The 22,027-nt window shown below is 47.9% G+C and overlaps 1 pseudogene across 1 annotated transcript in view; it reads right to left on the reverse strand.

The window, feature by feature from the left end:
• LOC145807202 (calcium-transporting ATPase 3, endoplasmic reticulum-type-like) overlaps positions 1 to 22,027 on the reverse strand; it is a 117,364-nt pseudogene that overhangs the window by 78,607 nt on the left and 16,730 nt on the right. The window lies entirely within an intron of this gene.

The following is a 22,027-nucleotide window of genomic DNA, read 5'->3' on the forward strand; positions in this document are numbered from 1 at the left end:
TTCTCGTGCCTAGGCGGTCGTGTGTGCCAAGTTTCGTGCGAAACTGACGCCTTTTGGCGATTTTGGGGCGTCTACACCTCGAATTCAAGTTTCTTAAGGAACTAGTTTGCCTAAAGAGAAATCCGGCTCTAACTCCCAAATCGGGAACCCGATTGGAGCCGTGTCTTCTCCCACAACTCTATCGTGTTTAGGCGTTCATGTGTGCCAAGTTTCGTGCCAAACCGACGCGTTTTAGCGATTTTGGGGCGTCAAAACCACGAATTCAAGTTTCTTAAGGAACTAGTTTTCCTAGAGTGAAATTCGGCTCTGACTCCCAAACCGGGAACCCGATTGGAGTACCGTCTTCTCCCAGAAGTCTAGGGACGAGAGACTTGTGGGAGAAGACGGTACTCCAATCGAGTTCCCGGTTTCGGAGTTAAAGCCGGATTTCACTCTAGGCAAACTAGTTCCTTAAGAAACTTGAATTCGAGGTGTTGACGCCCCAAAATCTGCAAACGTCGTCTGTTTTGCACGAAGCTTGGCACACACGACCACCTAGGCACGAGAAACTTGTGGGAGAAGACAGGATTTGAATCGTCTTCCCGGTTTGGGAGTTAGAGCCGGATTTCGGCCTAGGCAAGCTAGTTCCTTAAGAAATTTGAATTCGAGGTGATGATGCCCCAAAATCACCACAACAGCGTCGGTTTGGCACGAAATTTGGCACGCACGACAGCCTAGGCACGAGAGACTTCTGGGAGAAGACGGTACTCCAATCGGGTTCCCGGTTTGGGAGTCAGAGCCGAATTTCACTCTACGAAAACTAGTTCCTTAAGAAACTTGAATTCGAGGTTTTGACGCCCTAAAATCGCCAAAAGGCGTCGGTTTCGCACAAAACCTGCCACACACTACCGCCTAGGCACGAGAAACTTGTGGGAGAAGACAGGACTCCAATCGGGTTTCCTGTTTGGGAGTTAGAGCCGGATTTCACTTTTGGCAAACTAGTTCCTTAAGAAACTTGAATTCGAGGTGTTGACGCCCCATAATCGCCAAGGAATTGGGGTCACTGCTGTGGCAAAGGCACAGCAGTGACTGCTGTGCTTCATTTTGTGATGCATTATAGGATTATTTTTATGATCTGAACCGTTCATTTTGTAAGATTTGTTGAGTACTTCAAGCCTACCAAAAATCATATTAATCGGATATCAACAACTATATGATCGAATTGCATATTTTTATATTATTTTTCAAAAGAAAAACTTCTTGTTTGTTTTTTTGGTTATCAATCATATAGTTATTGGTATCCGATTAATATGATTTTTGGTAGGCTTGAAGTACTCAACAAACCCTACAAAATGAACGGTTCAGATCATAAAAATAATCCCATAATGCATCACAAAATGAAGCACAACAGTCACCGCTGTGCCTTTGCCACAGCAGTGACCCCATTTCCTTGGCGATTATGGGGCATCAACACCTCGAATTCAAGTTTCTTAAGGAACTAGTTTGCCTAAAGTGAAATCCGGTTCTAACTCCCAAACAGGAAACCCGATTGGAGTCCTGTCTTCTCCCACAAGTTTCTCGTGCCTAGGCGGTAGTGTGTGGCAGGTTTTGTGCGAAACCGACGCCTTTTGGCGATTTTAGGGCGTCAAAACCTCGAATTCAAGTTTCTTAAGGAACTAGTTTTCCTAGAGTGAAATCCGGCTCCGACTCCCAAACCGGGAACCCGATTGGAGTACCGTCTTCTCCCAGAAGTCTCTCGTGCCTAGGCTGTCGTGCGTGCCAAATTTCGTGCCAAACCGACGCTGTTGTGGTGATTTTGGGGCATCACCACCTCGAATTCAAATTTCTTAAGGAACTAGCTTGCCTAGGCCGAAATACGGCTCTAACTCCCACACCGGGAACCCGATTCAAATCCCGTCTTCTCCCACAAGTTTCTCGTGCCTAGGCGGTCGTGTGTGCCAAGTTTCATGCAAAACAGACGCCGTTTGCAGATTTTGGGGCGTCAACACCTCGAATTCAAGTTTCTTAAGGAACTAGTTTGCCTAGAGTGAAATCCGGCTTTAACTCCGAAACCGGGAACCCGATTGGAGTACCGTCTTCTCCCACAAGTCTCTCGTCCCTAGGCGGTCGTGTGTGCCAAGTTTCGTGCCAGACCGACGCCGTTTGGTGATTTTGGGGTATCAGCACCTCGACTTCAAGTTTCTTAACGAACTAGCTTAGCTAGACCGAAAACCGGCTCTAACACCCAAACCGGGAACCCAATTCGAGCCCTGTCTTCTCCCCACAAGTCTCTCGTGCCTAGGCGGTCATGTGTGCCAAGTTTCGTGCAAAACCAACGCCGTTTGGCGATTTTGGGGCATCAACACCTCGAATTTAAATTTCTAAAGGGACCGAAATCCGGCTCTAACTCCCAAACCGGGAACCCGATTCGAGCCCCGTCTTCTCCCACAAGTCTCTCGTGCCTAGGCAGTCGTGTGTGCCAAGTTTCGTGCTAATCGAACCCCGTTTGGCGATTTTGGGGTGTCAACACCTCGAATTCAAATTTTATAAGGAACTACTTTTGCCTAGAGTGAAATCCGGCTCTAACTCCCAAACCGGGAACCCAATTGGAGTCCTGTCTTCTCCCGCAAGTTTCACGTGCCTAGGCGGTTGTGTGTGCCAAGTTTCGTATGAAACTGACGTCTTTTGGCGATTTTGGGGCGTCAACACCTCGAATTCAAGTTTCTCAAGAAATTAGTTTGCCTAGAGTGAAATCCGTCTCTAACTCCCAAACCGGGAACCCCATCGGAGTACCGTTTTCTCCCACAAGTCTCTCGTGCCTAGGTGGTCGTGTGTATTAAGTTTCGTGTCAAGCCGACGCCGTTTGGTAATTTTGGGGCGTCAACACCTTGAATTCAAATTTCTTAAGGAACTAGCTTGCCTAGACCGAAATCCGGCTCTAACTCCCAAACCGGGAACCCGATTCGAGCCCCGTCTTCTCCCACAAGTCTCTCGTGCCTAGGCAGTTGTGTGTGCCAAGTTTCTTGCCAAACCGACGCCGTTTGGCAATTTTGGGGCGTTAACACCTCGAATTTAAATTTCTTAAGGGACAAAATTGTCTAGACCGAAATCTGGCTCTTACTCCCAAACCGGGAACCCGATTCGAGCCCCGTCTTCTCCCACAAGTCTCTCGTGCCTAGGCGGTCGTGTGTGCCAGGTTTCGGGCCAATCGAACCCCGTTTGGTGATTTTAAGGTGTCAAAACCTCGAATTCAAATTTCTTAACGAACTAGGTTGCCTAGAGTGAAATCTGGCTCCAACTCCCAAACCGGGAACCCGATTGGAGCCCCGTCTTCTCCCACAAGTCTCTCGTCTTTAGGCGGTCATGTGTGCCCAGTTTTGTGCCAAGCCGACGGCGTTTGGTATTTTGGGGCGTCAACACCTCGAATTCAAATTTCTTAAGGAACTACTTTTGCCAAGAGTGAAATCCGGCTTTAACTCCCAAACCGGGAACCCAATTCGAGCCGTGTCTTCTCCCAAAACTCTATTGTGTTTAGGCGGTCATGTGTGCCAAGTTTCGTGCCAAACCGACGACGTTTGGTATTTCGGGGCGTCCACACCTCGAATTCAATTTTCATAAGGAACTACTTTTGCCTAGAGCGAAATCCGGCTCTAACTCCAAAATCGGGAACCCAATTGGAGTCCTGTCATCTCCTACAAGTTTCTCGTGCTTAGGCGGTCTTGTGCGCCAGGTTTCGGGCGAAACAGACGCCTTTTGGCAATTTCGGGGCGTCAACACCTCGAATTCAAGTTTCTTAAGGAACTAGTTTGCCTAGAGTGAAATCCGTCTCTAACTCCCAAACCGGGAGCTCCATTGGAGTACCGTTTTCTCCCACAAGTCTCTCGTGCCTAGGTGGTCGTGTGTGTTAAGTTTCGTGTCAAGCCGACGCCGTTTGGTAATTTTGGGGCGTCAACACCTTAAATTCAAATTTCTTAAGGAACTAGCTTGCCTAGACCGAAATCCGGCTATAACTCCCAAACCGGGAACCCGATTCGAGCCCCGTCCTCTCCTACAAGTCTCTCGTGCCTAGGCAGTTGTGTGTGCCAAGTTTCTTGCCAAACCGACGACGTTTGGCAATTTTGGGGCGTCAACACCTCGAATTTAAATATCTTAAGGGACCAAATTGTCTAGACCGAAATCTGGCTCTTACTCCCAAACCGGGAACCCGATTGGAGCCCCTTCTTCTCCCACAAATCTCTCGTCTTTAGGCGGTCATGTGTGCCCAGTTTTGTGCCAAACCGACGGCGTTTGGTATTTTGGGGCGTCAACACCTCGAATTCAAATTTCTTGAGGAACTACTTTTGCCTAGAGTGAAATCCGGCTTTAACTCACAAACCGGGAACCCGATTGGAGCCGTGTCTTCTCCCAACACTCTATCGTGTTTAGGCGGTCATGTGTGCCAAGTTTCGTGCCAAACCCACGGCGTTTGGTATTTCGGGGCGTCCACACCTCGAATTCAATTTTCATAAGGAACTCCAAAATCGGGAACCGAATTGGAGTCCTGTCATCTCCTACAAGTTTCTCGTGCTTAGGCGGTCTTGTGCGCCAGGTTTCGGGCGAAACAGACGCCTTTTGGCGATTTCGGGGCGTCAACACCTCGAATTCAAATTTATTAACGTACTAATTTGCCTATAGTGAAATCTAGCTCTAACTCCCAAACCGGGAACCTGATTGGAGCCCCGTCTTCTCCCACAAGTTTCACGTGCCTAGGCGGTCGTGTGTGCCAAGTTTCGTGCGAAACCGACGCCTTTTGGCGATTTTGGGACGTCAACACCTCGATTTAAGTTTCTTAAGGAAGTAGCTTGCCTAGAGTGAAATCCGTCTCTAACTCCCAAATCGGGAACCCGATTGGAGTACCGTCTTCTCCCACAAGTCTCTCGTGCCTAGGCGGTCGTGTGTCAACTTTCGTGTCAAACCGACGCCGTTTGGTAATTTTGGGGCGTCAACACCTAGAATTCAAATTTCTTAAGGAACTAGCTTGCCTAGACCGAAATCCGGCTCTAACTCCCAAACCGAGAACCCAATTCGAGCCCCGTCTAGTCCCACAAGTCTCTCGTGCTTAGGAAGTCGTGCGTGCCAAGTTTCGTGCCAAACCGACGCCATTTGGCGATTTTGGGGCGTCTACACCTCGAATTCAAGTTTCTTAAGGAACTAGTTTGCCTAAAGAGAAATCCGGCTCTAACTCCCAAATCGGGAACCCGATTGGAGCCGTGTCTTCTCCCACAACTCTATCGTGTTTAGGCGTTCATGTGTGCCAATTTCGTGCCAAACCGACGCGTTTTAGCGATTTTGGGGCGTCAAAACCACGAATTCAAGTTTCTTAAGGAACTAGTTTTCCTAGAGTGAAATTCGACTCTGACTCCCAAACCGGGAACCCGATTGGAGTACCGTCTTCTCCCAGAAGTCTAGGGACGAGAAACTTGTGGGAGAAGACAGGATTTGAATCGTTTTCCCGGTTTGGGAGTTAGAGTCGGATTTCGGCCTAGGCAAGCTAGTTCCTTAAGAAATTTGAATTCGAGGTGATGATGCCCCAAAATCACCACAACAGCGTCGGTTTGGCACGAAATTTGGCACGCACGACAGCCTACGCACGAGAGACTTCTGGGAGAAGACGGTACTCCAATCGGGTTCCCGGTTTGGGAGTCAGAGCCGGATTTCACTCTAGGAAAACTAGTTCCTTAAGAAACTTGAATTCGAGGTTTTGACGCCCTAAAATCGCCGAAAGGCGTCGGTTTCGCACAAAACTTGCCACACACTACCGCCTAGGCACGAGAAACTTGTGGGAGAAGACAGGACTCCAATCGGGTTTCCTGTTTGGGAGTTAGAGCCGGATTTCACTTTTGGCAAACTAGTTCCTTAAGAAACTTGAATTCGAGGTGTTGACGCCCCATAATCGCCAAGGAATTGGGGTCACTGCTGTGGCAAAGGCACAGCAGTGACTGCTGTGCTTCATTTTGTGATGCATTATAGGATTATTTTTATGATCTGAACCGTTCATTTTGTAAGATTTGTTGAGTACTTCAAGCCTACCAAAAATCATATTAATCGGATATCAACAACTATATGATCGAATTGCATATTTTTATATTATTTTTCAAAAGAAAAACTTCTTGTTTGTTTTTTTGGTTATCAATCATATAGTTATTGGTATCCGATTAATATGATTTTTGGTAGGCTTGAAGTACTCAACAAACCCTACAAAATGAACGGTTCAGATCATAAAAATAATCCCATAATGCATCACAAAATGAAGCACAACAGTCACCGCTGTGCCTTTGCCACAGCAGTGACCCCATTTCCTTGGCGATTATGGGGCATCAACACCTCGAATTCAAGTTTCTTAAGGAACTAGTTTGCCTAAAGTAAAATCCGGTTCTAACTCCCAAACAGGAAACCCGATTGGAGTCCTGTCTTCTCCCACAAGTTTCTCGTGCCTAGGCGGTAGTGTGTGGCAGGTTTTGTGCGAAACCGACGCCTTTTGGCGATTTTAGGGCGTCAAAACCTCGAATTCAAGTTTCTTAAGGACCTAGTTTTCCTAGAGTGAAATCCGGCTCCGACTCCCAAACCGGGAACCCGATTGGAGTACCGTCTTCTCCCAGAAGTCTCTCGTGCCTAGGCTGTCGTGCGTGCCAAATTTCGTGCCAAACCGACGCTGTTGTGGTGATTTTGGGGCATCACCACCTCGAATTCAAATTTCTTAAGGAACTAGCTTGCCTAGGCCGAAATCCGGCTCTAACTCCCACACCGGGAACCCGATTCAAATCCCGTCTTCTCCCACAAGTTTCTTGTGCCTAGGCGGTCGTGTGTGCCAAGTTTCATGCAAAACAGACGCCGTTTGCAGATTTTGGGGCGTCAACACCTCGAATTCAAGTTTCTTAAGGAACTAGTTTGCCTAGAGTGAAATCCGGCTTTAACTCCGAAACCGGGAACCCGATTGGAGTACCGTCTTCTCCCACAAGTCTCTCGTCCCTAGGCGGTCGTGTGTGCCAAGTTTCGTGCCAGACCGACGCCGTTTGGTGATTTTGGGGTATCAGCACCTCGACTTCAAGTTTCTTAACGAACTAGCTTAGCTAGACCGAAAACCGGCTCTAACACCCAAACCGGGAACCCAATTCGAGCCCTGTCTTCTCCCCACAAGTCTCTCGTGCCTAGGCGGTCATGTGTGCCAAGTTTCGTGCAAAACCAACGCCGTTTGGCGATTTTGGGGCATCAACACCTCGAATTTAAATTTCTAAAGGGACCGAAATCCGGCTCTAACTCCCAAACCGGGAACCCGATTCGAGCCCCGTCTTCTCCCACAAGTCTCTCGTGCCTAGGCAGTCGTGTGTGCCAAGTTTCGTGCTAATCGAACCCCGTTTGGCGATTTTGGGGTGTCAACACCTCGAATTCAAATTTTATAAGGAACTACTTTTGCCTAGAGTGAAATCCGGCTCTAACTCCCAAACCGGGAACCCAATTGGAGTCCTGTCTTCTCCCGCAAGTTTCACGTGCCTAGGCGGTTGTGTGTGCCAAGTTTCGTATGAAACTGACGTCTTTTGGCGATTTTGGGGCGTCAACACCTCGAATTCAAGTTTCTCAAGAAATTAGTTTGCCTAGAGTGAAATCCGTCTCTAACTCCCAAACCGGGAACCCCATCGGAGTACCGTTTTCTCCCACAAGTCTCTCGTGCCTAGGTGGTCGTGTGTATTAAGTTTCGTGTCAAGCCGACGCCGTTTGGTAATTTTGGGGCGTCAACACCTTGAATTCAAATTTCTTAAGGAACTAGCTTGCCTAGACCGAAATCCGGCTCTAACTCCCAAACCGGGAACCCGATTCGAGCCCCGTCTTCTCCCACAAGTCTCTCGTGCCTAGGCAGTTGTGTGTGCCAAGTTTCTTGCCAAACCGACGCCGTTTGGCAATTTTGGGGCGTTAACACCTCGAATTTAAATTTCTTAAGGGACAAAATTGTCTAGACCGAAATCTGGCTCTTACTCCCAAACCGGGAACCCGATTCGAGCCCCGTCTTCTCCCACAAGTCTCTCGTGCCTAGGCGGTCGTGTGTGCCAGGTTTCGGGCCAATCGAACCCCGTTTGGTGATTTTAAGGTGTCAAAACCTCGAATTCAAATTTCTTAACGAACTAGGTTGCCTAGAGTGAAATCTGGCTCCAACTCCCAAACCGGGAACCCGATTGGAGCCCCGTCTTCTCCCACAAGTCTCTCGTCTTTAGGCGGTCATGTGTGCCCAGTTTTGTGCCAAGCCGACGGCGTTTGGTATTTTGGGGCGTCAACACCTCGAATTCAAATTTCTTAAGGAACTACTTTTGCCAAGAGTGAAATCCGGCTTTAACTCCCAAACCGGGAACCCAATTCGAGCCGTGTCTTCTCCCAAAACTCTATTGTGTTTAGGCGGTCATGTGTGCCAAGTTTCGTGCCAAACCGACGACGTTTGGTATTTCGGGGCGTCCACACCTCGAATTCAATTTTCATAAGGAACTACTTTTGCCTAGAGCGAAATCCGGCTCTAACTCCAAAATCGGGAACCCAATTGGAGTCCTGTCATCTCCTACAAGTTTCTCGTGCTTAGGCGGTCTTGTGCGCCAGGTTTCGGGCGAAACAGACGCCTTTTGGCAATTTCGGGGCGTCAACACCTCGAATTCAAGTTTCTTAAGGAACTAGTTTGCCTAGAGTGAAATCCGTCTCTAACTCCCAAACCGGGAGCTCCATTGGAGTACCGTTTTCTCCCACAAGTCTCTCGTGCCTAGGTGGTCGTGTGTGTTAAGTTTCGTGTCAAGCCGACGCCGTTTGGTAATTTTGGGGCGTCAACACCTTAAATTCAAATTTCTTAAGGAACTAGCTTGCCTAGACCGAAATCCGGCTATAACTCCCAAACCGGGAACCCGATTCGAGCCCCGTCCTCTCCTACAAGTCTCTCGTGCCTAGGCAGTTGTGTGTGCCAAGTTTCTTGCCAAACCGACGACGTTTGGCAATTTTGGGGCGTCAACACCTCGAATTTAAATATCTTAAGGGACCAAATTGTCTAGACCGAAATCTGGCTCTTACTCCCAAACCGGGAACCCGATTGGAGCCCCTTCTTCTCCCACAAATCTCTCGTCTTTAGGCGGTCATGTGTGCCCAGTTTTGTGCCAAACCGACGGCGTTTGGTATTTTGGGGCGTCAACACCTCGAATTCAAATTTCTTGAGGAACTACTTTTGCCTAGAGTGAAATCCGGCTTTAACTCACAAACCGGGAACCCGATTGGAGCCGTGTCTTCTCCCAACACTCTATCGTGTTTAGGCGGTCATGTGTGCCAAGTTTCGTGCCAAACCCACGGCGTTTGGTATTTCGGGGCGTCCACACCTCGAATTCAATTTTCATAAGGAACTCCAAAATCGGGAACCGAATTGGAGTCCTGTCATCTCCTACAAGTTTCTCGTGCTTAGGCGGTCTTGTGCGCCAGGTTTCGGGCGAAACAGACGCCTTTTGGCGATTTCGGGGCGTCAACACCTCGAATTCAAATTTATTAACGTACTAATTTGCCTATAGTGAAATCTAGCTCTAACTCCCAAACCGGGAACCTGATTGGAGCCCCGTCTTCTCCCACAAGTTTCACGTGCCTAGGCGGTCGTGTGTGCCAAGTTTCGTGCGAAACCGACGCCTTTTGGCGATTTTGGGACGTCAACACCTCGATTTAAGTTTCTTAAGGAAGTAGCTTGCCTAGAGTGAAATCCGTCTCTAACTCCCAAACCGGGAACCCGATTGGAGTACCGTCTTCTCCCACAAGTCTCTCGTGCCTAGGCGGTCGTGTGTGTCAACTTTCGTGTCAAACCGACGCCGTTTGGTAATTTTGGGGCGTCAACACCTAGAATTCAAATTTCTTAAGGAACTAGCTTGCCTAGACCGAAATCCGGCTCTAACTCCCAAACCGAGAACCCAATTCGAGCCCCGTCTAGTCCCACAAGTCTCTCGTGCTTAGGAAGTCGTGCGTGCCAAGTTTCGTGCCAAACCGACGCCATTTGGCGATTTTGGGGCGTCTACACCTCGAATTCAAGTTTCTTAAGGAACTAGTTTGCCTAAAGAGAAATCCGGCTCTAACTCCCAAATCGGGAACCCGATTGGAGCCGTGTCTTCTCCCACAACTCTATCGTGTTTAGGCGTTCATGTGTGCCAATTTCGTGCCAAACCGACGCGTTTTAGCGATTTTGGGGCGTCAAAACCACGAATTCAAGTTTCTTAAGGAACTAGTTTTCCTAGAGTGAAATTCGACTCTGACTCCCAAACCGGGAACCCGATTGGAGTACCGTCTTCTCCCAGAAGTCTAGGGACGAGAAACTTGTGGGAGAAGACAGGATTTGAATCGTTTTCCCGGTTTGGGAGTTAGAGCCGGATTTCGGCCTAGGCAAGCTAGTTCCTTAAGAAATTTGAATTCGAGGTGATGATGCCCCAAAATCACCACAACAGCGTCGGTTTGGCACGAAATTTGGCACGCACGACAGCCTACGCACGAGAGACTTCTGGGAGAAGACGGTACTCCAATCGGGTTCCCGGTTTGGGAGTCAGAGCCGGATTTCACTCTAGGAAAACTAGTTCCTTAAGAAACTTGAATTCGAGGTTTTGACGCCCTAAAATCGCCGAAAGGCGTCGGTTTCGCACAAAACTTGCCACACACTACCGCCTAGGCACGAGAAACTTGTGGGAGAAGACAGGACTCCAATCGGGTTTCCTGTTTGGGAGTTAGAGCCGGATTTCACTTTTGGCAAACTAGTTCCTTAAGAAACTTGAATTCGAGGTGTTGACGCCCCATAATCGCCAAGGAATTGGGGTCACTGCTGTGGCAAAGGCACAGCAGTGACTGCTGTGCTTCATTTTGTGATGCATTATAGGATTATTTTTATGATCTGAACCGTTCATTTTGTAAGATTTGTTGAGTACTTCAAGCCTACCAAAAATCATATTAATCGGATATCAACAACTATATGATCGAATTGCATATTTTTATATTATTTTTCAAAAGAAAAACTTCTTGTTTGTTTTTTTGGTTATCAATCATATAGTTATTGGTATCCGATTAATATGATTTTTGGTAGGCTTGAAGTACTCAACAAACCCTACAAAATGAACGGTTCAGATCATAAAAATAATCCCATAATGCATCACAAAATGAAGCACAACAGTCACCGCTGTGCCTTTGCCACAGCAGTGACCCCATTTCCTTGGCGATTATGGGGCATCAACACCTCGAATTCAAGTTTCTTAAGGAACTAGTTTGCCTAAAGTGAAATCCGGCTCTAACTCCCAAACAGGAAACCCGATTGGAGTCCTGTCTTCTCCCACAAGTTTCTCGTGCCTAGGCGGTAGTGTGTGGCAGGTTTTGTGCGAAACCGACGCCTTTTGGCGATTTTAGGGCGTCAAAACCTCGAATTCAAGTTTCTTAAGGAACTAGTTTTCCTAGAGTGAAATCCGGCTCTGACTCCCAAACCGGGAACCCGATTGGAGTACCGTCTTCTCCCAGAAGTCTCTCGTGCCTAGGCTGTCGTGCGTGCCAAATTTCGTGCCAAACCGACGCTGTTGTGGTGATTTTGGGGCGTCATCACCTAGAATTCAAATTTCTTAAGGAACTAGCTTGCCTAGGCCGAAATCCGTCTCTAACTCCCAAACCGGGAACCCGATTCAAATCCCGTCTTCTCCCACAAGTTTCTCGTGCCTAGGCGGTCGTGTGTGCCAAGTTTCATGCAAAACAGACGCCGTTTGCAGATTTTGGGGCGTCAACACCTCGAATTCAAGTTTCTTAAGGAACTAGTTTGGCTAGAGTGAAATCCGGCTTTAACTCCGAAACCGGGAACCCGATTGGAGTACCGTCTTCTCCCACAAGTCTCTCGTCCCTAGGCGGTCGTGTGTGCCAAGTTTCGTGCCAGACCGACGCCGTTTGGTGATTTTGGGGCATCAGCACCTCGACTTCAAATTTCTTAACGAACTAGCTTGGCTAGACCGAAAACCGGCTCTAACACCCAAACCGGGAACCCGATTCGAGCCCCGTCTTCTCCCACAAGTCTCTCGTGCCTAGGCGGTCGTGTGTGCCAAGTTTCGTGCAAAACCAACGCCGTTTGGCGATTTTGGGGCATCAACACCTCGAATTTAAATTTCTAAAGGGACCGAAATCCGGCTCTAACTCCCAAACCGGGAACCCGATTCGAGCCCCGTCTTCTCCCACAAGTCTCTCGTGCCTAGGCGGTCGTGTGTGCCAAGTTTCGTGCTAATCGAACCCCGTTTGGCGATTTTGGGGTGTCAACACCTCGAATTCAAATTTTATAAGAAACTACTTTTGCCTAAAGTGAAATCCGGCTCTAACTCCCAAACCGGGAACCCAATTGGAGTCCTGTCTTCTCCCACAAGTTTCACGTGCCTAGGCGGTCGTCTGTGCCAAGTTTCGTATGAAACTGACGTCTTTTGGCGATTTTGGGGCGTCAACACCTCGAATTCAAGTTTCTCAAGAAATTAGTTTGCCTAGAGTGAAATCCGTCTCTAACTCCCAAACCGGGAACCCGATTCGAGCCCCGTCTTCTCCCACAAGTCTCTCGTGCCTAAGCAGTTGTGTGTGCCAAGTTTCTTGCCAAACCGACGCCGTTTGGCAATTTTGGGGCGTCAACACCTCGAATTTAAATTTCTTAAGGGACAAAATTGTCTAGACCGAAATCTGGCTCTTACTCCCAAACCGGGAACCCGATTCGAGCCCCGTCTTCTCCCACAACTCTCTCGTGCCTAGGCGGTCGTGTGTGCCAGGTTTCGGGCCAATCGAACCCCGTTTGGTGATTTTAAGGTGTCAAAACCTCGAATTCAAATTTCTTAACGAACTAGGTTGCCTAGAGTGAAAACCGGGAACCCGATTGGAGCCCCGTCTTCTCCCACAAGTCTCTCGTCTTTAGGCGGTCATGTGTGCCCAGTTTTGTGCCAAGCCGACGGCGTTTGGTATTTTGGGGCGTCAACACCTCGAATTCAAATTTCTTAAGGAACTACTTTTGCCAAGAGTGAAATTCGGCTTTAACTCCCAAACCGGGAACCCAATTCGAGCCGTGTCTTCTCCAAAAACTCTATTGTGTTTAGGCGGTCATGTGTGCCAAGTTTCGTGCCAAACCGACGACGTTTGGTATTTCGGGGCGTCCACACCTCGAATTCAATTTTCATAAGGAACTACTTTTGCCTAGAGCGAAATCCGGCTCTAACTCCAAAATCGGGAACCCAATTGGAGTCCTGTCATCTCCTACAAGTTTCTCGTGCTTAGGCGGTCTTGTGCGCCAGGTTTCGGGCGAAACAGACGCCTTTTGGCAATTTCGGGGCGTCAACACCTCGAATTTCTTAAGGAACTAGTTTGCCTAGAGTGAAATCCGTCTCTAACTCTCAAACCGGGAACCCCATTGGAGTACCGTTTTCTCCCACAAGTCTCTCGTGCCTAGGTGGTCGTGTGTGTTAAGTTTCGTGTCAAGCCGACGCCGTTTGGTAATTTTGGGGCGTCAACACCTTAAATTCAAATTTCTTAAGGAACTAGCTTGCCTAGACCGAAATCCGGCTATAACTCCCAAACCGGGAACCCGATTCGAGCCCCGTCCTCTCCTACAAGTCTCTCGTGCCTAGGCAGTTGTGTGTGCCAAGTTTCTTGCCAAACCGACGCCGTTTGGCAATTTTGGGGCGTCAACACCTCGAATTTAAATATCTTAAGGGACCAAATTGTCTAGACCGAAATCTGGCTCTTACTCCCAAACCGGGAACCCGATTGGAGCCCCTTCTTCTCCCACAAGTCTCTCGTCTTTAGGCGGTCATGTGTGCCCAGTTTTGTGCCAAACCGACGGCGTTTGGTATTTTGGGGCGTCAACACCTCGAATTCAAATTTCTTGAGGAACTACTTTTGCCTAGAGTGAAATCCGGCTTTAACTCACAAACCGGGAACCCGATTGGAGCCGTGTCTTCTCCCAAAACTCTATCGTGTTTAGGCGGTCATGTGTGCCAAGTTTCGTGCCAAACCCACGGCGTTTGGTATTTCGGGGCGTCCACACCTCGAATTCAATTTTCATAAGGAACTCCAAAATCGGGAACCGAATTGGAGTCCTGTCATCTCCTACAAGTTTCTCGTGCTTAGGCGGTCTTGTGCGCCAGGTTTCGGGCAAAACAGACGCCTTTTGGCGATTTCGGGGCGTCAACACCTCGAATTCAAATTTATTAACGTACTAATTTGCCTATAGTGAAATCTAGCTCTAACTCCCAAACCGGGAACCTGATTGGAGCCCCGTCTTCTCCCACAAGTTTCACGTGCCTAGACGGTCGTGTGTGCCAAGTTTCGTGCGAAACCGACGCCTTTTGGCGATTTTGGGACGTCAACACCTCGAATTTAAGTTTCTTAAAGAAGTAGCTTGCCTAGAGTGAAATCCGTCTCTAACTCCCAAACCGGGAACCCGATTGGAGTACCGTCTTCTCCCACAAGTCTCTCGTGCCTAGGCGGTCGTGTGTGTCAACTTTCGGGTCAAACCGACGCCGTTTGGTAATTTTGGGGCGTCAACACCTCGAATTCAAATTTCTTAAGGAACTAGCTTGCCTAGACCGAAATCCGGCTCTAACTCCCAAACCGAGAACCCAATTCGAGCCCCGTCTAGTCCCACAAGTCTCTCGTGCTTAGGAAGTCGTGCGTGCCAAGTTTCGTGCCAAACCGACGCCGTTTGGCGATTTTGCGGCGTCAAGGGTATTTAAATTTCTTAAGGGACCAAATTGTCTAGACCGAAATCTGGCTCTTACTCCCAAACCGGGAACCCGATTCGAGCCCCGTCTTCTCCCATAAGTCTCTCGTTCCTAGGCGGTCGTGTGTGCCAGGTTCGTGCCAATCGAACCCTGTTTGGTGATTTTAAGGTGTCAAAACCTCGAATTCAAATTTCTTAATCACCTAGGTTGCCTAGAGTGAAATCTGGCTCTAACTCCCAAATCGGGAGCCCGACTAGAGCCCCGTCTTCTCCCACAAGTCTCTCGTGTTTAGGCGGTCATGTGTGCCAAGTTTTGTGCCAAACCGACGGCGTTTGGTATTTTGGGGCGTCAACACCTCGAATTCAAATTTCTTAAGGAACTACTTTTGCCTAGAGTGAAATCCGGCTCTAACTCCCAAACCGGGAACCCAATTGGAGTCCTATCTTCTCCCACAAGTTTCTCGTGCCTAGGCGGTCGTGTGTGCCAAGCTTCGTGCAAAACAGACGACGTTTGCAGATTTTGGGGCGTCAACACCTCGAATTCAAGTTTCTTAAGGAACTAGTTTGCCTAGAGTGAAATCCGGCTTTAACTCCGAAACCGGGAACCCGATTGGTGTACCGTCTTCTCCCAGAAGTCTCTCGTGCCTAGGCTGTCGTGCGTGCCAAATTTCGTGCCAAACCGACGCTGTTGTGGTGATTTTGGGGCATCATCACCTCGAATTCAAATTTCTTAAGGAACTCCAATCGGGTTCCCGGTTTGGGAGTGAGAGCCAGATTTCACTCTAGGAAAACTAGTTCCTTAAGAAACTTGAATTCGTGGTTTTGACGCCCCGAAATCGTAAAACGCGTCGGTTTGGCACGAAACTTGGCACACATGAACGCCTAAACAAGATAGAGTTGTGGGAGAAGACACGGCTCCAATCGGGTTCCCGATTTGGGAGTTAGAGCCGGATTTCTCTTTAGGCAAACTAGTTCCTTAAGAAACTTGAATTCGAGGTGTAGACGCTCCAAAATCGCCAAAAGGCGTCAGTTTCGCACGAAACTTGGCACACACGACCGCCTAGGCACGAGAAACTTGTGGGAGAAGACAGGATTTGAATCGTCTTCCCGGTTTGGGAGTTAGAGCCGGATTTCGGCCTAGGCAAGCTAGTTCCTTAAGAAATTTGAATTCGAGGTGATGATGCCCCAAAATCACCACAACAGCGTCGGTTTGGCACGAAATTTGGCACGCACGACAGCCTACGCACGAGAGACTTCTGGGAGAAGACGGTACTCCAATCGGGTTCCCGGTTTGGGAGTCAGAGCCGGATTTCACTCTAGGAAAACTAGTTCCTTAAGAAACTTGAATTCGAGGTTTTGACGCCCTAAAATCGCCAAAAGGCGTCGGTTTCGCACAAAACCTGCCACACACTACCGCCTAGGCACGAGAAACTTGTGGGAGAAGACAGGACTCCAATCGGGTTTCCTGTTTGGGAGTTAGAGCCGGATTTCACTTTTGGCAAACTAGTTCCTTAAGAAACTTGAATTCGAGGTGTTGACGCCCCATAATCGCCAAGGAATTGGGGTCACTGCTGTGGCAAAGGCACAGCAGTGACTGCTGTGCTTCATTTTGTGATGCATTATAGGATTATTTTTATGATCTGAACCGTTCATTTTGTAAGATTTGTTGAGTACTTCAAGCCTACCAAAAATCATATTAATCGGATATCAACAACTATATGATCGAATTGCATATTTTTATATTATTTTTCAAAAGAAAAACTTCTTGTTTGTTTTTTTGGTTATCAATCATATAGTTATTGGTATCCGATTAATATGATTTTTGGTAGGCTTGAAGTACTCAACAAACCCTACAAAATGAACGGTTCAGATCATAAAAATAATCCCATAATGCATCACAAAATGAAGCACAACAGTCACCGCTGTGCCTTTGCCACAGCAGTGACCCCAATTCCTTGGCGATTATGGGGCATCAACACCTCGAATTCAAGTTTCTTAAGGAACTAGTTTGCCTAAAGTGAAATCCGGCTCTAACTCCCAAACAGGAAACCCGATTGGAGTCCTGTCTTCTCCCACAAGTTTCTCGTGCCTAGGCGGTAGTGTGTGGCAGGTTTTGTGCGAAACCGACGCCTTTTGGCGATTTTAGGGCGTCAAAACCTCAAATTCAAGTTTCTTAAGGAACTAGTTTTCCTAGAGTGAAATCCGGCTCTGACTCCCAAACCGGGAACCCGATTGGAGTACCGTCTTCTCCCAGAAGTCTCTCGTGCCTAGGCTGTCGTGCGTGCCAAATTTCGTGCCAAACCGACACTGTTGTGGTGATTTTGGGGCGTCATCACCTCGAATTCAAATTTCTTAAGGAACTAGCTTGCCTAGGCCGAAATCTGTCTCTAACTCCCAAACCGGGAACCCGATTCAAATCCCGTCTTCTCCCACAAGTTTCTCGTGCCTAGGCGGTCGTGTGTGCCAAGTTTCATGCAAAACAGACGCCGTTTGCAGATTTTGGGGCGTCAACACCTCGAATTCAAGTTTCTTAAGGAACTAGTTTGGCTAGAGTGAAATCCGGCTTTAACTCCGAAACCGGGAACCCGATTGGAGTACCGTCTTCTCCCACAAGTCTCTCGTCCCTAGGCGGTCGTGTGTGCCAAGTTTCGTGCCAGACCGACGCCGTTTGGTGATTTTGGGGCATCAGCACCTCGACTTCAAATTTCTTAACGAACTAGCTTGGCTAGACCGAAAACCGGCTCTAACACCCAAACCGGGAACCCGATTCGAGCCCCGTCTTCTCCCACAAGTCTCTCGTGCCTAGGCGGTCGTGTGTGCCAAGTTTCGTGCAAAACCAACGCCGTTTGGCGATTTTGGGGCATCAACACCTCGAATTTAAATTTCTAAAGGGACCGAAATCCGGCTCTAACTCCCAAACCGGGAACCCGATTCGAGCCCCGTCTTCTCCCACAAGTCTCTCGTGCCTAGGCGGTCGTGTGTGCCAAGTTTCGTGCTAATCGAACCCCGTTTGGCGATTTTGGGGTGTCAACACCTCGAATTCAAATTTTATAAGGAACTACTTTTGCCTAGAGTGAAATCCGGCTCTAACTCCCAAACCGGGAACCCAATTGGAGTCCTGTCTTCTCCCACAAGTTTCACGTGCCTAGGCGGTCGTCTGTGCCAAGTTTCGTATGAAACTGACGCCTTTTGGCGATTTTGGGGCGTCAACACCTCGAATTCAAGTTTCTCAAGAAATTAGTTTGCCTAGAGTGAAATCCGTCTCTAACTCCCAAACCGGGAACCCCATTGGAGTACCGTTTTCTCCCACAAGTCTCTCGTGCCTAGGTGGTCGTGTATGTGTTAAGTTTCGTGTCAAGCCGACGCCGTTTGGTAATTTTGGGGCGTCAACACCTTGGATTCAAATTTCTTAAGGAACTAGCTTGCCTAGACCGAAATCCGGCTCTAACTCCCAAACCGGGAACCCGATTCGAGCCCCGTCTTCTCCCACAAGTCTCTCGTGCCTAGGCAGTTGTGTGTGCCAAGTTTCTTGCCAAACCGACGCCGTTTGGCAATTTTGGGGCGTCAACACCTCGAATTTAAATTTCTTAAGGGACAAAAATTGTCTATACCGAAATCTGGCTCTTACTCCCAAACCGGGAATCCGATTCGAGCCCCGTCTTCTCCCACAAGTCTCTCGTGTGTGCCAGGTTTCGGGCCAGTCGAACCCCGTTTGGTGATTTTAAGGTGTCAAAACCTCAAATTCAAATTTCTTAACGAACTAGGTTGCCTAGAGTGAAATCTGGCTCCAACTCCCAAACCGGGAACCCGATTGGAGCCCCGTCTTCTCCCACAAGTCTCTCGTCTTTAGGCGGTCATGTGTGCCCAGTTTTGTGCCAAGCCGACGGCGTTTGGTATTTTGGGGCGTCAACACCTCGAATTCAAATTTCTTAAGGAACTACTTTTGCCAAGAGTGAAATCCGGCTTTAACTCCCAAACCGGGAACCCAATTCGAGCCGTGTCTTCTCCCAAAACTCTATTGTGTTTAGGCGGTCATGTGTGCCAAGTTTCGTGCCAAACCGACGACGTTTGGTATTTCGGGGCGTCCACACCTCGAATTCAATTTTCATAAGGAACTACTTTTGCCTAGAGCGAAATCCGGCTCTAACTCCAAAATCGGGAACCCAATTAGAGTCCTGTCATCTCCTACAAGTTTCTCGTGCTTAGGCGGTCTTGTGCGCCAGGTTTCGGGCGAAACAGACGCCTTTTGGCAATTTCGGGGCGTCAACACCTCGAATTTCTTAAGTAACTAGTTTGCCTAGAGTGAAATCCGTCTCTAACTCTCAAACCGGGAACCCCATTGGAGTACCGTTTTCTCCCACAAGTCTCTCGTGCCTAGGTGGTCGTGTGTGTTAAGTTTCGTGTCAAGCCGACGCCGTTTGGTAATTTTGGGGCGTCAACACCTTAAATTCAAATTTCTTAAGGAACTAGCTTGCCTAGACCGAAATCCGGCTATAACTCCCAAACCGGGAACCCGATTCGAGCCCCGTCCTCTCCTACAAGTCTCTCGTGCCTAGGTAGTTTGTGTGTGCCAAGTTTCTTAAGGAACTAGTTTTCCTATAGTGAAATCCGGCTTTAACTCCCAAACCGGGAACCCAATTCGAGCCGTGTCTTCTCCCAAAACTCTAGTGTTTAGGCGGTCATGTGTGCCAAGTTTCGTGCCAAACCGACGACGTTTGGTATTTCGGGGCGTCCACACCTCGAATTCAATTTTCATAAGGAACTACTTTTGCCTAGAGCGAAATCCGGCTCTAACTCCAAAATCGGGAACCCAATTGGAGTCCTGTCATCTCCTACAAGTTTCTCGTGCTTAGGCGGCCTTGTACGCCAGGTTTCGGGCGAAACAGACGCCTTTTGGCGATTTTGGGGCGTCAACACCTCGAATTCAAATTTCTTAAGGAACTACTTTTGCCAAGAGTGAAATCCAGCTTTAACTCCCAAACCGGGAACCCAATTCGAGCCGTGTCTTCTCCCAAAACTCTATTGTGTTTAGGCGGTCATGTGTGCCAAGTTTCGTGCCAAACCGACGACGTTTGGTATTTCGGGGCGTCCACACCTCGAATTCAATTTTCATAAGGAACTACTTTTGCCTAGAGCGAAATCCAGCTCTAACTCCAAAATCGGGAACCCAATTGGAGTCCTGTCATCTCCTACAAGTTTCTCGTGCTTAGGCGGTCTTGTGCGCCAGGTTTCGGGCGAAACAGACGCCTTTTGACAATTTCGGGGCGTCAACACCTCGAATTCAAGTTTCTTAAGGAACTAGTTTGCCTAGAGTGAAATCCGTCTCTAACTCCCAAACCGGGAACCCCATTGGAGTACCGTTTTCTCCCACAAGTCTCTCGTGCCTAGGTGGTCGTGTGTGTTAAGTTTCGTGTCAAGCCGACGCCGTTTGGTAATTTTGGGGCGTCAACACCTTAAATTCAAATTTCTTAAGGAACTAGCTTGCCTAGACCGAAATCCGGCTATAACTCCCAAACCGGAAACCTAATTGGAGTTCTGTCTTCTCCCACAAGTTTCTCGTGCCTAGGCGGTCGTGTGTGCCAAGTTCCGTGCGAAACCGACGCCTTTTGGCGATTAGGACTTGGGGTCACTGCTGTGGCAAATGCACAGCAGTGACTGTTGTGCTTCATTTTGTGATGTATTATGGGCTTATTTTTATGATCTGAACCGTTCATTTTGTAAGATTTGTTGAGTACTTCAAGCCTACTAAAAATCATATTAATCGAATATCAACAACTATATATTGATAACCAAAAAAACAAACAAGAAGTTTTTCTTTTGAAAAATAGTATAAAAATATGCAATTCGATCATATAGTTACTGGTATCCGATTAATATGATTTTTGGTAGGCTTGAAGTACTCAACAAACCCTACAAAATGAACGGTTCAGATCATAAAAATAATCCCATAATGCATCACAAAATGAAGCACAAAAGTCACTGCTGTGCCTTTGCCACAGCAGTGACCCCAATTCCTTGGCGATTATGGGGCGTCAACACCTCGAATTCAAATTTCTTAAGGAACTAGTTTGCCTAAAGTGAAATCCGGCTGTAACTCCCAAACAGGAAACCCGATTGGAGTCCTGTCTTCTCCCACAAGTTTCTCGTGCCTAGGCGGTAGTGTGTGGCAGGTTTCGTGCGAAACCGACGCCTTTTGGCGATTTTAGGGCGTCAAAACCTCGAATTCAAGTTTCTTAAGGAACTAGTTTTCCTAGAGTGAAATCCGGCTTTAACTCCCAAACCGGGAACCCAATTCGAGCCGTGTCTTCTCCCAAAACTCTATTGTGTTTAGGCGTCATGTGTGCCAAGTTTCGTGCCAAACCGACGACGTTTGGTATTTCGGGGCGTCCACACCTCGAATTCAATTTTCATAAGGAACTACTTTTGCCTAGAGCGAAATCCGGCTCTAACTCCAAAATCGGGAACCCAATTGGAGTCCTGTCATCTCCTACAAGTTTCTCGTGCTTAGGCGGTCTTGTGCGCCAGGTTTCGGGCGAAACAGACGCCTTTTGACAATTTCGGGGCGTCAACACCTCGAATTCAAGTTTCTTAAGGAACTAGTTTGCCTAGAGTGAAATCCGTCTCTAACTCCCAAACCGGGAACCCCATTGGAGTACCGTTTTCTCCCACAAGTCTCTCGTGCCTAGGTGGTCGTGTGTGTTAAGTTTCGTGTCAAGCCGACGCCGTTTGGTAATTTTGGGGCGTCAACACCTTAAATTCAAATTTCTTAAGGAACTAGCTTGCCTAGACCGAAATCCGGCTATAACTCCCAAACCGGAAACCTAATTGGAGTTCTGTCTTCTCCCACAAGTTTCTCGTGCCTAGGCGGTCGTGTGTGCCAAGTTCCGTGCGAAACCGACGCCTTTTGGCGATTAGGACTTGGGGTCACTGCTGTGGCAAATGCACAGCAGTGACTGTTGTGCTTCATTTTGTGATGTATTATGGGCTTATTTTTATGATCTGAACCGTTCATTTTGTAAGATTTGTTGAGTACTTCAAGCCTACTAAAAATCATATTAATCGGATATCAACAACTATATGATTGATAACCAAAAAAACAAACAAGAAGTTTTTCTTTTGAAAAATAGTATAAAAATATGCAATTCGATCATATAGTTACTGGTATCCGATTAATATGATTTTTGGTAGGCTTGAAGTACTCAACAAACCCTACAAAATGAACGGTTCAGATCATAAAAATAATCCCATAATGCATCACAAAATGAAGCACAAAAGTCACTGCTGTGCCTTTGCCACAGCAGTGACCCC

The sequence above is a fragment of the Camellia sinensis genome, chromosome 14 (assembly GCF_055761805.1).
Source record: "Camellia sinensis isolate YWXY chromosome 14, ASM5576180v1, whole genome shotgun sequence".
NCBI lineage: Eukaryota > Viridiplantae > Streptophyta > Magnoliopsida > Ericales > Theaceae > Camellia > Camellia sinensis.